The 13218-nt window shown below is 43.7% G+C and overlaps 1 protein-coding gene across 1 annotated transcript in view; it reads right to left on the reverse strand.

Annotated features, from left to right (window-relative positions):
* RADIL (Rap associating with DIL domain) overlaps positions 1-13218 on the reverse strand; it is a gene marked incomplete in the record, with an annotated part of 46411 nt that overhangs the window by 30546 nt on the left and 2647 nt on the right.

Consider the following 13218-nt stretch of genomic DNA (forward strand, 5'->3'; position numbering starts at 1 on the left):
CTCCCTTTATTTATTTGTCAGCACAAATACAACACAAATGTAACAAAGGCAACAGTAAAAATATTGGGTTTCTGTCTGGATGGTCTCTTGTGACAAGCCGATAAACAGAGAAAGGAAGCAGTAGACTTCCTCCCATATTTGGGCATACCAGGGGTTGTGACACTAAATACATACATACATACATACATACATACATACATACATACATACATACATACATACATACATACATTGATAATGATAGTAATGTATATAATGTTGAGCTGTTATGATAAGTAATAATTGGATATGAATATTGAATGTTACCCGTGAAGGGAAGGTTAGAAATATTTTTGGACTATATATAAAGGTTATTAATAACAATAAAAAAGAACAAAATTAGACACAGCTAAGTTTGAACTAACAGGGGGGAAATGTTATGATATAGGAGATAGTTAAACAAAGAAAGGATAATGATAACAAATTATATACATGGAGGATTAGAAAATTTCGGTATTAAATATTATGGATGTTTAGCTAAAACAGGATATGAGGATGTAATGTTAACGGAGGATTTTATAAATAAGTAAATGAAATGCCAGCATGTGGTTATGTATTAAATCTTGGTATATTTTATGATGAAGGACATTTAAGTAATCATAGTCAAATAAATGTGGAGGTATGATGGTAATATAATTAATATCCGAGTTAAGATATTAGAATTAATATGAATTATATTTGATGACGGTGGAAGAGATGCACAAAAGCCTTTTGTAACCAACTGATACACTTTCTACAGTATGTAAAGAAGGAGGATTTGTATGTTTGTTTCGAAAATAAAAAAAAATTTATAAAAAAAAAGATGTTCACACAATTTCTGCAAAAGAAAAATATAGAAACTACAAGAAGAAGAAAAAAGCTAGGGTATTGGGTGCAAAGAAGAGAATATAAGAGAAGTGAGAGACTAAGAGAAAACGATTCCTGAGAGACTAAGAGAAAACGATTGACAGGAGGAATGGAAGAAAAGGATTTAACAGTAGAATAGAATGAAATTTGTTAAATATAACCAATGGTATAGCAATAGCAATAGCAGTTAGACTTATATACCGCTTCATAGGGCTTTCAGCCCTCTCTAAGCGGTTTACAGCGTCAGCATATTGCCCCCAACAACAATCCGGGTCCTCATTTCACCCACCTTGGAAGGATGGAAGGCTGAGTCAACCCTGAGCCGGTGAGATTTGAACCGCTGAACTGCAGATAGCAGTCAGCTGAAGTGGCCTGCAGTACTGCACCCTAACCACTGCGCCACCTCGGCTCTCAATGTATGTAGCACATATGTGAGGGAAAAAGATTAACACCATTAATTGTGGATAATTAATTAAGTGAAAGGTTTCCTATATAAAGGTGAATTTGAGGATACATGATATTGGGAGGAAAAGAAGAAGAATAGATGGAAATGATCTGTTAAACTTGATGAATTGGGAGAGGCAATAAGGAGAATAAGAGAAAGAAGAATTTGAATATTATTCCATATGGGATTTATGATATAATTGGTTAGAGAAAGGGAGGGGGGATGGGGGGGAAGCAGGAAAGCAAAAAAATAAGGAAGAAAGTTCAACAAATTAAAAAAACAACCTCAAAACCGGAAAACGATTAAAAGATAGAAATACGAAATAGACTGTCGCAAATTAAATAATAGGAAACGGATGCAAAATGACTCAAATGTAATAAAGGTTGTTCTACATAGAATATATAGAATGCTATATGTATGTATGTATGTATGTATGTATGTATGTATGTATGTATGTATGTATGTCTCCCAATCATGGGAGGAAGCTAACTGCTTCCATCATCTGCCAATCGGCTCATCACAAGAGTCCATCACGACAGAAACCCAATATTTTTACTGTTGCCTTTGTTATATTTGTGTTTTATTTGTGCTGATAAATAAATAAAGGGAGACTAGTATAGATCTATTTCAAGCTATTTAGCTCTCATCAGCTGAAATAGATCTATACTAGTCTCCCTTTATTTATTTATCAGCACAAATAAAACACACACACACACACACACACACACACACACATATATATATATATATAATGAAGAAAAAAGATGTATGAAATAATATAAATGCACATGTATGTAGTTATAGTTATACAGGACTAATATATGTACAGATAAAAGAATCAAAACAGATATGTAAAAGAAGAAGTATAGTTGTGTGTTGCAAAGATGTGAAGTTTGCATCAACAAAATAAAAAGTTTTTTTTTAAAAAAAGGATATTGTTTACATATTAAGAAGAAATTAAAGAAGAGAAAACCAGATGGCTGAAATGTGAAATGCAAATACGATGTAAAATGAACTGTGCATAACAGAAGGTGTAAAATGGGAAACCTCGGACAACACTTTGTTTATCAAAGAAATTAAAATACGTAATGAAAAACAAAAAAAACTTTGTTTCAACCACAAAAAAAAAGAACCTAAGAGCTTTCAAACGCGGCGACTTTGGGAGAAACACTGCTCCACCCATAACCACCCGGATCTCAATTTATCTCCTGCTCAGCCTCAACCAGGACATCTTCTAAATTGGGTGTTTTCTCAATATTACACAATGTTCTCAATTGTTCTGGCCCATCTCGTGTTACGTGACAGCAAATCGAACAGGCGTTCTGCCTTTGCAAGCCTTGAACACAGCAGTCGACCATCTGGAGATCTTATCACAGATCTAATCACAGATCCAATTATTGCCCGAGCGCTACCTGCATCCATCCCTCTATAAACAAAAGCCAAATTTTGGGGTCAAGAGAAGATTTGTCCTGGCAGAGGCTAAAACATACGAAGAACGGTCACAGGAATTGGATATGTCTAGTTTAATGAAAAGAAGGACTAGGGGAGACATGATAGCAGTCTTCCAGTATCTCAGGGGTTGCCCCAAAGAAGAGGGAGTCAAGCTATTCTCCAAAGCACCTGAGGGCAGGACAAGAAGCAATGGGTGGAAACTAATCAAGGAGAGAAGCAACTTAGAACTGAGGAGAAATTTCCTAGCAGTTAGAACAATCAATCAGTAGAACAGCTTGCCTTCAGAAGTTCAGATGCTCCATCACTGAAGGTTTTCAAAAAGAGGTTGGACAGCCATTTGCCTGAAAGGATATAGGGTCTCCTGCTTGAGCAGGGGGTTGGACTAGAAGACCTCCAAGTCCCCTTCCAAATCTGTTATTCTGTGTTTTTTTTAATTCTACCAGATCTTGCTTACTCTGATAGCATCTTCCAATACTTAAAGGGCTACCAAAAGGAAGAGGGAGTCAAGCTATTCTCCAAAGCACCTGAGGGTAGGACAAGAAGCAATGGGTGGAAACTAATCAAGGAAAGAAGCAACTTAGAACTGAGGAGGAATTTCCTGACCGTGAGAACAATTAATCAGTGGAACAGAAGTTGCCTCCAGAAGTTGTGAATGCTCCAACACTGGAAGTCTTTAAGAAGATGTTGGATAGCCATTTGTCTGAAGTGGTGTAGGGTTTCTTGCCTAGGCAGGGGGTTGGACTAGAAGACCTCCAAGGTCCCTTCCAACTCTGCTATTCTATATGAAGACCGGTAGCTGGAATTGGGCATGGCTAAGAGAAAGAGCAGGGGTAACATGAGAACAGTATTCCAATATTTGAGGGGCTGCCCCAAAGAAGAGGGAGTCAAGCTATTCTCCAAAGCACCTGAGGGCAGGACAAGAAGCAAGGGGTGGAACTAATCAAGGAGAGAAGCAACCTAGAACCAAGGAGAAATTTCCTGACAGTCAGAACAATTAATCAGTGGAACAACTTGCCTCCAGAAGCTGTGGATGCTCCATCACTGCAGGTTTTTAAGAATAGACTGGATACCCATTTGTCCAGAATAGTATAGGATCTCCTGCTTCAGGGTTGGACTAGAAGACCTCCAAGATCCCTCCTAACTCTCTTATTCTGCCACGTGTAAAAAAATTCCCCAAACAAATCCGGATAATGGGATTTACTTGCATCTCTTCTACCAACGCCACCAGCCACTTCAATCTTGGATCCAGAATTCGGGACATCTGGATGCAAAATGTTTTACCCCTCCGAGCTCGCGCCACGCACGAAGCGGGTGTCCTTCAGCCTGACAAGAGGAACTAACCAGCGCTGCAGGCTGGCTCTGAATTCTTTCTAAATATATATATATATATATATGTGGCCTTTTTTGTCCTCTGCAAAAAATGCGAGAGACGTTCCCAAGGCCGCCTGAACAGAGGAGCAAACGCCGTCTCCTCTCCATGGGGAAGTGAGTGAAATCTGTAAGGGGATCCTCCATGGCTTTTATGAAGGCCTGCCTTGAGAGAGACCACGGCTTGATGGGGGGACGGAGAATTACGCACCACAATCTCCGCTTCTATTTTTAGGAGAAGGGAGCCGCCCTGCTCTGTGGCCGAGACGGATTTGAATCCAGGGGTTTGTTTTATTTTGTAAATGCTTCCACCGCAACGGATGCATTAAAGGTGGGTGGAACGGCACAGGGTGCGGAGTGGGGGGCAGAGAAGGCAAGGCAAGAGGCCTTGCATCTATCACTTGCCAGCCACCAGAAATTGGGGTGCAACTAGTGGATGAAGCACCACTAAATTGGGTTTTCTTCCCAGAGTATGGATGGGTAAGATGCCAGTGGGCACCCCCTGGACCATCAGCGTGGGAAAGTCCCCCGAGCCAGCAGAGGGGCCCTTGGCACATAAATCCCCCCTAACCAGCCATCAAGAGCCGAGGTGGCGCAGTGGTTAGGGTGCAGTACTGCAGGCCACTTCAGCTGACTGTTATCTGCAGTTCGGCGGTTCTAATCTCACCGGCTCAAGGTTGACTCAGCCTTCCATCCTTCCGAGGTGGGTGAAATGAGGACCCAGACTATGGGGACGATATGCTGACTCTGTAAACCGCTTAGAGAGGGCTGAAAGCCCTATGAAGCGGTATACAAGTCTAACTGCTATTGCTATTGCTATTGGGTGAACTGCAATCTGTGAATCAGGCACCCTCGGGATGGGTCTTAATCCCAGATGGAAGGGATTCCAATCGGTACCTGCCCTTCCTCAGCAGATGGCACCATGGCAGACAACTGGGCAGTGGGCAAACGAGGGATTGACCTGCCCACCGGTTCCAGTCTCCCCTGCAACGCCCCAAAAGGTTCTTGCCCAACCTTCCTACAGAGAAATGTTCTCAACAACGGAAGAAGGGATTATCAAGGGGCAAGCTACAGAATGCACAAAAATGTTTTTTATTTTCCATTTTCATAACATATAATGACATGTATACTATTACATAGCAAATATCATATTGTATTAAGTAGTAATTGCATCAGTTCCTCTTGCTATCAACGCCCAGAAAGATAAAAACCCATTATTGGCTCTTCTGCTCTCCATACACCTCTTTCTTCTGCCTCTCTCCTACCTCCTCTCTTCCCTCCATCATCCTTTTCTACTCTACTTCCCCTTCCTTTCTCCTTCTCCTCTCTCTTCATTCCCCTCCTCCTTATCCTCCTCATCTTCCCCCCTTACCCTCTCTCCTATCCCTCTCTTCCTATCTTTCTTCTCTCCTCTGCTTCCCACTCTTCTACATCCTTTCTTCCCTCCATCATCATTTTCTACTCTACTTCCCCTTCCTTTCTCCTTCTCCTCTCTCTTCATTCCCCTCCTCCTTCTCCTCCTCATCTTCCCCCCTTACCCTCTCTCCTATCCCTCTCTTCCTACCTTTCTTCTCTCCTCTGCTTCCCACTCTTCCTCTCCTTCACTTGGTGTATTTCAGCTTCTGAGCAAACTCCATTCTATGTTGATGGTATTTATGCTTCCATATCGATATACTTAACATATCTTAGTTTGAAAGAAAAAAATAAGGCAAGCTACAGAATGGATGGTGGGAAAATGTGATGAGGCGGTTCCTACATTTAGAGATGGAACTAGGTCCCTTTCCTCGTGGGGGCCAATGAAATGCCACCTTTGCTGTCAACTTGGCCACAAAGCGTCAGAGTCACTTATGGGTCGTCGTCCCCCCCCGCCCCATGCAGACACTATTTGGCTAAAGAAATAACTCAAGGTGGCAAGCGTAACCGATATTCATTCTTCCCCCTATTTGCCCCACGGCAGCCCTGTGAGATGGGCTGAGAGACTGAGCAACTAGCCCGAATGACTTTCCTCCCGCAATTAAAGTATTGAACTCAAAAAATCATCGCTCAACCTCAAGTTGGTTTGCTCTAGAATTTAGCTGAACTGTCCGATTTAATTCTCTTTTATACATCAGTTTACATTTTTGTGCTTAAAAACATCTCTTTGACATATGGGGAGTCTTCGAGGCACGGCCACAGCTGAGCCCATAATTTCCATTGCTAAGTGAAACATTTAAATTAGTAGCAAGGTTGTGAAGCAAATCTGGCTCCCGCATTTGCTAGTCGGGAGGACTCTAGAAAGAGCACAGAGAAGAGCAACCAAGAGGATGAGGGGACTGGAGGCTCAAACATACGATGGACGGTTGCAGGAACTGGGCATGGCTAGTCTAGTGAAGAGAAGGACCAGGGGAGACAGGAGAGCAGTCTTCCAATATTTGAGGGGCTGCCACAGAGAGGAGGGGGTCAAACTATTCTCCAAGGCACCTGAAGGCCAGACAAGGAACAATGGATGGAAACTGACCAAGGAGAGATTCAATTTAGAAATAAGGAGGAATTTTCTGACAGTGAGAACAATCAACCCATGGAACAGAAGTTGCCTTCGGAAGTTGTGGGAGCTTCCATCCCTGGAGGCTTTCAAGAAGAGATTGGACAGCCATCTGTCAGAAATGGTGTAGGGTCTCCTGCTTGGGCAGAGGGGGTTGGACTAGATGACCTCAAAGGTCCCTTTCTACTCTGTTAATCTGTATAATCCGGTATTATTTGACTGGTATTCCCACTCTAGAATAAACACGTCCTGCGGAACAATATACAGCTAGTCCTTGGCTTAGAGCGGGCACTTCGTGATCGCTTAGTGAAGTCACAATAATTCCCACCCCCACCCCGAAAAAAAGATATTTAGAACCCGGTTCCAAAGTTACAACCCCTGCCTCCTCTCCCCCCCCCCAACAAGGTCACGTGACTGCATTTTTTACTACTCGACACAAGTGGATCACAATTGTAATAATGCCCAGCGGATGGGCAGCAAATAAATTTAATTTTTTTAAAAAATTAAAACTGTGACCACAATTTAGAGAGGGAGGGTTTCCCCTGAAAGTGGGTCTTTATTTTCTGCTTCTGGGGGTAGTGGGGGAAGCATTCCACACCAAACAATGGTTTTGCTTAACAACTGCTGTGTCCCCTTAACAACTGACACACACACACACACACACACACATACAATCATAAAATAAGGCTTGGTTAAGCGATGACCTGCTTTAGAACTGTCAGGACTTATGAGATTTGGAGATTTGGGGTTTGCCTTGTTTTCCTAGTTAAATTTCTGTTTTTTTTTCTGGCTCCAAAATATAGGAACTCACAATTCTCTCCTTCCATCAGACATCTGGTACCAACCTCAGAGGGAGGTTTGGAGAGTTAACTTAACCAAGATAGCCCGTCCTTCCTCCCAACGGTATGATGCTCTCTTCTTTCATACCTCCAGCTAGTAACTGCGTGGTAGATTTCTGCATGGAACAGTGGAGGGCTTCTCCCCGCAAAATATTATTTTTTTTCCGCCCACCTGATTACGTCAGGCTTATTATCATTATTTGGGTAACTGCTTCCCCTCCTTTATTCTGTCATTATTTTGACAGCGTTTATGTTTTTTGCTTTGCTAACCCACCTCGCAGCTATCATTTGCAGATTTGCCTTGCCAATAAATCAATCGGTTGAGGGGAAACTTCTCTTGGCAGGGTTAGTAACTAATTCCTGAGTCCTGACCCACTTCCCCTTATGTTAGCAAAGTCAGTGGAAATCCATTAAACCTTCACGCTCTTCCAGGGACGGAAAAAAGCAGAAATGTGTGTGTGTGTTATGTCAAAGCACCTGGTATGCCCAAATATGGGAGGGAGCATACTGCTTCCCTTTTGCCTTTCGGCTCCACCCTAGGAGCCCTCCAGGCAGGAAACCATTTTTGTGTTTCATTTGTGCTGATAAATAAATAAAAGGAGACTAGTATAGATCTATTTCAAGCTATTTAGCTCTCATCAGCTAGCCATATCCTTCCTGGGAATCGAACCTGGGCTGTATTACATATCAGGCAGTTATATTAGCCACTGAGCCACAGGATCTCTTCCTTTATCAGCTAGGCCAGGGAAATAGGTCTGTACTGTGTCACAACCCCTGGTATGCCCAAATATGGGAGGGAGCATACTGCTTCCCTTTTGCCTTTCAGCTCCACCCTAGGAGCCCTCCAGGCAGGAAGCCATTTTTGTGTTTCATTTGTGCTGATAAATAAATAAAGGGAGACTAGTATAGATCTATTTCAAGCTATTTAGCTCTCATCAGCTAGCCATACCCTTACTGGGATTCAAACCTGGGCTGTTTTTACATATTAGGCAGTTGTATTAACCTCTAAGCCACAAGCTCTCCTCCCTTGTCAGCTGAGCCAAGGAAATAAAGTAAGTCTTACGTCGAAGCACCTGGTATGCCCAAATATGGGAGGGTGCATACTGCTTCCCTTTTGCCTTTCGCTCCACCCTGGGAGCCTTCCAGGCAACCCTATATGTAAGAAACACGGAGGGAGGAACTGTTATTTCGAAGTTGCAATGTGGAAAACATTAACAGCAAAGGAAGTAGAAAGGTGGGGAGGGAGGAAAAATATACGGATAAAAAAACAAAACTTTGCTTCTCTCTTTTTGGCCAAATTATATATCCTGCTCTTCGGCCAAACTAAGCATTCGGCATCTGGGTGACATCAACTCTTTGTTGTTCGGTGAAGAATAAAAAAATTTTCTTCCCGTTCCAGGTCTTTCCTACTCCGACGCCACTGAAATAGGTAGCAGAATAGCAGGTGAGGTCACAAAAGTCAAAATGGTGGCCCCAAAAATCTCCGGCATACATTAAAAAAAAAACAGACTGGGCTTTGAAGTCTCCATCTTTTTCGATCCACCTTCTACAGGGAGTCCTCGACTTACAACGGTCTGTTTAGCGACCGTTCAAAGTTACAAGAGCCCTGAAAAGAGGGACTCGGGGGGGGTGTTTTTTCCCACACTGACGACAGTCACTGGCATCCCCGTGGTCGCGGGATCAAAATTCAGGCCGGCTTGGCCACTGACTCGCATTTACGACGGTGGGTGTGTCCCTGAGAAGGCGAGGGGTGTCACGTGATCCCCTTTTGCGACCTTCCGACCAGCAAAGGAAGCCAGATTCACTTAACAAACTGAACGACTGACTTAACCACTGCCGGGATTCACTTAACAACGGTGGCAAGAGAAGTCGTAAAAAGGGGGGGACCAAACTTGCTTAGTTTTGCGCTGGGCGCTGTCCGAGCTTGCTAGTTTCCTTGCCGATGTTTCATGAGCCAAACCCACCTCGCCGATGATTCACTTAGCAGCAGAAATGCTGGGCTTAACTGTGGTCATAAGCTGAGGACTCCCTGTATAGTTACTTTATTTTTTCCCCATTTTTATGTACATTTCTTTATTTATTTAAACTTAGCTATTTATGACCAGATATTATTTACCTATATTATGCTTTATATTTTTACTGTCATTTATTCTCTTACATACAGATTATATACATTCACATAATTATTCTTTTTCTTTGCCATTCTTATATTATTATTATTCCATTTGGAAGGTTCTAAGGTATAGTTTAAAGTGCTTTGTTTACCATCCTTCGCACCTGCTAAGACACCACCTTGTTTTCTCTTTCTTTTCTTTTCTCCCTCGCTTCCTTCTCTACTTCCTTCCTTCCTCGTCTCCATCCCCGTCTTCCTTCCCTTACTTCTCCCCTACTCCTACCCTTTCTCTTCTCCTTCCTACCTTCTCTCCTTCTCTTTCTTTCTCTTCCTCCCTCCTCTCCTTCTCTTTCTCTCCCTTCCACCCACCTTCCCTTACCTCTTTCTTCTTCCCTTACCTCTCCTCCACACTTCTTCTTCCTCTCCTATTTTCCCTCCTTCTCTTCCTCTCTCTTCTACCCTCCACTCTTTTCCTTCCCTTCGTCCCTCCATTCTCTACTTTCTTCCTTCCCTCCTTTCCTTCCTTCTTCCCTTCCTTTCTACGGCACTGAACCCACAACATGAGAACCAAATGCCACCGTCGTTCAGTTAAATTAATCCTGTGGCACGAATCCCTTTGCTCGATGGGTGTTTAAATCTTCTTCTCCTTTCTCTCTCATCCGAAAGTGCAGCACCCGGAACAATTCAGAAGTCACCTTCCTAACTTTTGTGGCCTGTACTTAAAATTTAATTCTGGACCGTGTGCATTTGGGCAGAACCACGCTGGGGCGGGTAACTTCTCGCAAACTCCCGAGCCAAGTCACAGCAACGTTTCTGGCAAAACTTCTGAATAATAATAATAATAATTTTTTTAAAAAACCTGCTTTGTTTCTGCTGACCAAGCCTGTTTTAGGAGGCTTCAGAGCAGGACGGTGTTTCAAAATAAAAATCCAAAGATTGATCGGCGACTTCAGCTAGTCCAGAATGCGGCCGCGCGAGCGATTGTGGGTGCACCCCGTTTCACCCACATAACACCTATCCTCCGCGAGCTGCACTGGCTACCTGTCGATCTCCGGGTGCGCTTCAAGGTGCTACTTGTCACCCATAAAGCCCTACATGGTAGTGGATCTGGGTACTTGAGAGACCGCCTACTGCCAATTACCTCCACGCGACCTATTAGATCTCATCGATTAGGCCTCCTCCGAGTTCCATCTGCCGGTCAATGCCGACTGGCAACTACGCGGAGGAGAGCCTTCTCGGTGGCAGCTCCGACCCTATGGAACGATCTCCCCGTGGAGATTCGTACCCTCACCACCCTCCAGACCTTCCGCACAGCCCTCAGAATCTGGCTATCCCGTCAGGCCTGGGGCTAAGACTGTAACCCGCCCGAATGGTATGAATGTTGTGTTTTTTAATTATGTATTGTCTTATATGTTAAAAGTTTGTCTCCCCTCTCCCCTTTGGGTTGTGAGCCGCCCTGAGTCCCCCCAGGGAAAAGGGCGGCATACAAATAAACTTCAAATGAAATGAAATGAAATGCTGCCAACCGACTGGCTTTTTAATGGTTTCTCTCATCACACACCCCACCCAGCGAGCCGAAATTAAAATCCCATCATTCGAATAGCTTAAGACGCAGCGAAGAAATGGAAGAGAGAGAGAGAGGGGTGTGTGTGTGTGTGTATGTGTGGAAAAAAACAACACAAGGCAAAAATGACCAAAGGCTGCGGTTGGAATTTTGGCTGCTTAAAAATTCACCCTGGGCGTAGGAATTCAAAAACCCTTTTTTCCAAGCCAGGCAACGGGGAAATTGTGCTGCTCTGCTCTTGGCTTCTCCAAAAAAAAAAAAAAACACAACACAATAACAAAAAAGAATGCCTTGTGTTTGCCTTCTACCCAAACAACACCACCATCTCGGAAGGTTGCTTAATGAAGATTTTATTACAGCCATCGTGATTAGACAATTGCACGCAGCGAGGAGCGAGCGCGGCGGAAGGGAGAATCTTAGAAAACAGAGCCACAAAGATGATTAGGGGACAGGAGGCTACAACGTGCGAAGAAGGACGGCTGCAGGAATTGGCAGTGTTTAGTTTAATGAAAGGAAGGACTGGGAGGGTGACGAGAGCCGTCTTTCAATATTTGAGGGGCTGCTCCAAAGAAGAGTTTTGGTGGGGGGGGGGTTGTCAACCTATTCTCCAAAGCATCTTAAGCCAGGATAAGAAGTAATGGGTGGAAACTAATCAAGGAGAGAAGCTACCTGGAATTAAGGAGAAATTTCCTGGCAGCGAGGACAATGAATCCATGGAACAACTTGCCACTAGAAGATGCGATTGCTCCCAACACGGGAGATTTTAAGAAGATGTGGGATAACCATTCACTATACAAGTGTACAAATGTTTAATTTAATGAAATAGCAATAGCAGTTAGCAATAGCAGTTAGACTTATATACCGCTTCATAGGGCTTTCAGCCCTCTCTAAGCGGTTTACAGAGTCAGCATATTGCCCCCAACAACAATCCGGGTCCTCATTTTACCCACCTCGGAAGGATGGAAGGCTGAGTCAACCCTGAGCCGGTGAGATTTGAACTGCCGAACTGCCGAACTAGCAGTCAGCTAAAGTAGCCTGCAGTACTGCACCCTAATCACTGCGCCACCTCGGCTCTCTATAATGAAAAAGGGGTGACATGGTAGCATTCTTCCAATATCTCAGGGGCTGCCCCAAAGAAGAGGGGGTCAAGCTATTCTCCAAAGCACCAGAAGGCAGGACAAGAAACAATGGATGGAAACTAATCAAGGAGAGAATCAACCTGGAATTTAAGGAGAAACTTCCTAACAGGGAGGACAATGAGCCAGTGGAACAACTTGCCACTAGGTTGTGATTGATCCAACGTGGAAGATTGCAAGAAGAGATTGGGCATTTGTCTGAAATCGTATAGGGCTTCCATCCAGTTTTGGTCGCCACGATGTAAAAAAGGATGTGGAGACTCTAGAAAGAGTGCAGAGAAGAGCAAGAAAGAGGATTAGGGGACTGGAGGCTAAAACATATGAAGAACGGTTGCAGGAACTGTGTAGGTCTAGTTTAATGAAAAGAAGGACTAGGGGAGACATGACAGCAGTCTTCCAATATCTCAGCCACAAAGAAGAGGGAGTCAAGCTATTCTCCAAAGCACCTGAGGGCAGGACAAGAAGCAATGGGTGGAAACTAATCAAGGAGAGAAGCAACTTAGAACCGAGGAGAAATTTCCTGACAGTGAGGACAATTAATCAATGGAAGAACTTGCCTCCAGAAGTTGCAAATGCTCCAACACTGGAAGTTTTTAAGAAGAGGTTGGATAACCCTTTGTCTGAAGTGTTGTAGTGTTTCCTGTCTAAGCAGGGGGTTGGACTAGAAGACCTCCAAGGTCCCTTCCAGGTCTGTTATTTTGTTAGAAACTGCTTCCGGTCTTACCCTGCCCAAATTATGCCACGTGTCCCGAAAACCACCAGCTCTAAGGTTGGCTTTTTTGCAAAGCCCAGACACAAAGACACCCCATGGAAGGCCAAACCTCCTTTGGACTTCCAAACAATCTCTTCTGTTTGTTAAAACTTCTCTGTCATCTCCGAAAGCCAAGGAAGGGAG

This window comes from Thamnophis sirtalis, unplaced genomic scaffold, assembly GCF_051295495.1.
Source record: "Thamnophis sirtalis isolate CommonGarterSnake01/CBP01778 unplaced genomic scaffold, rThaSir2_p1.2 scaffold_14, whole genome shotgun sequence".
Taxonomy (NCBI): Eukaryota; Metazoa; Chordata; class Lepidosauria; order Squamata; family Natricidae; genus Thamnophis; species Thamnophis sirtalis.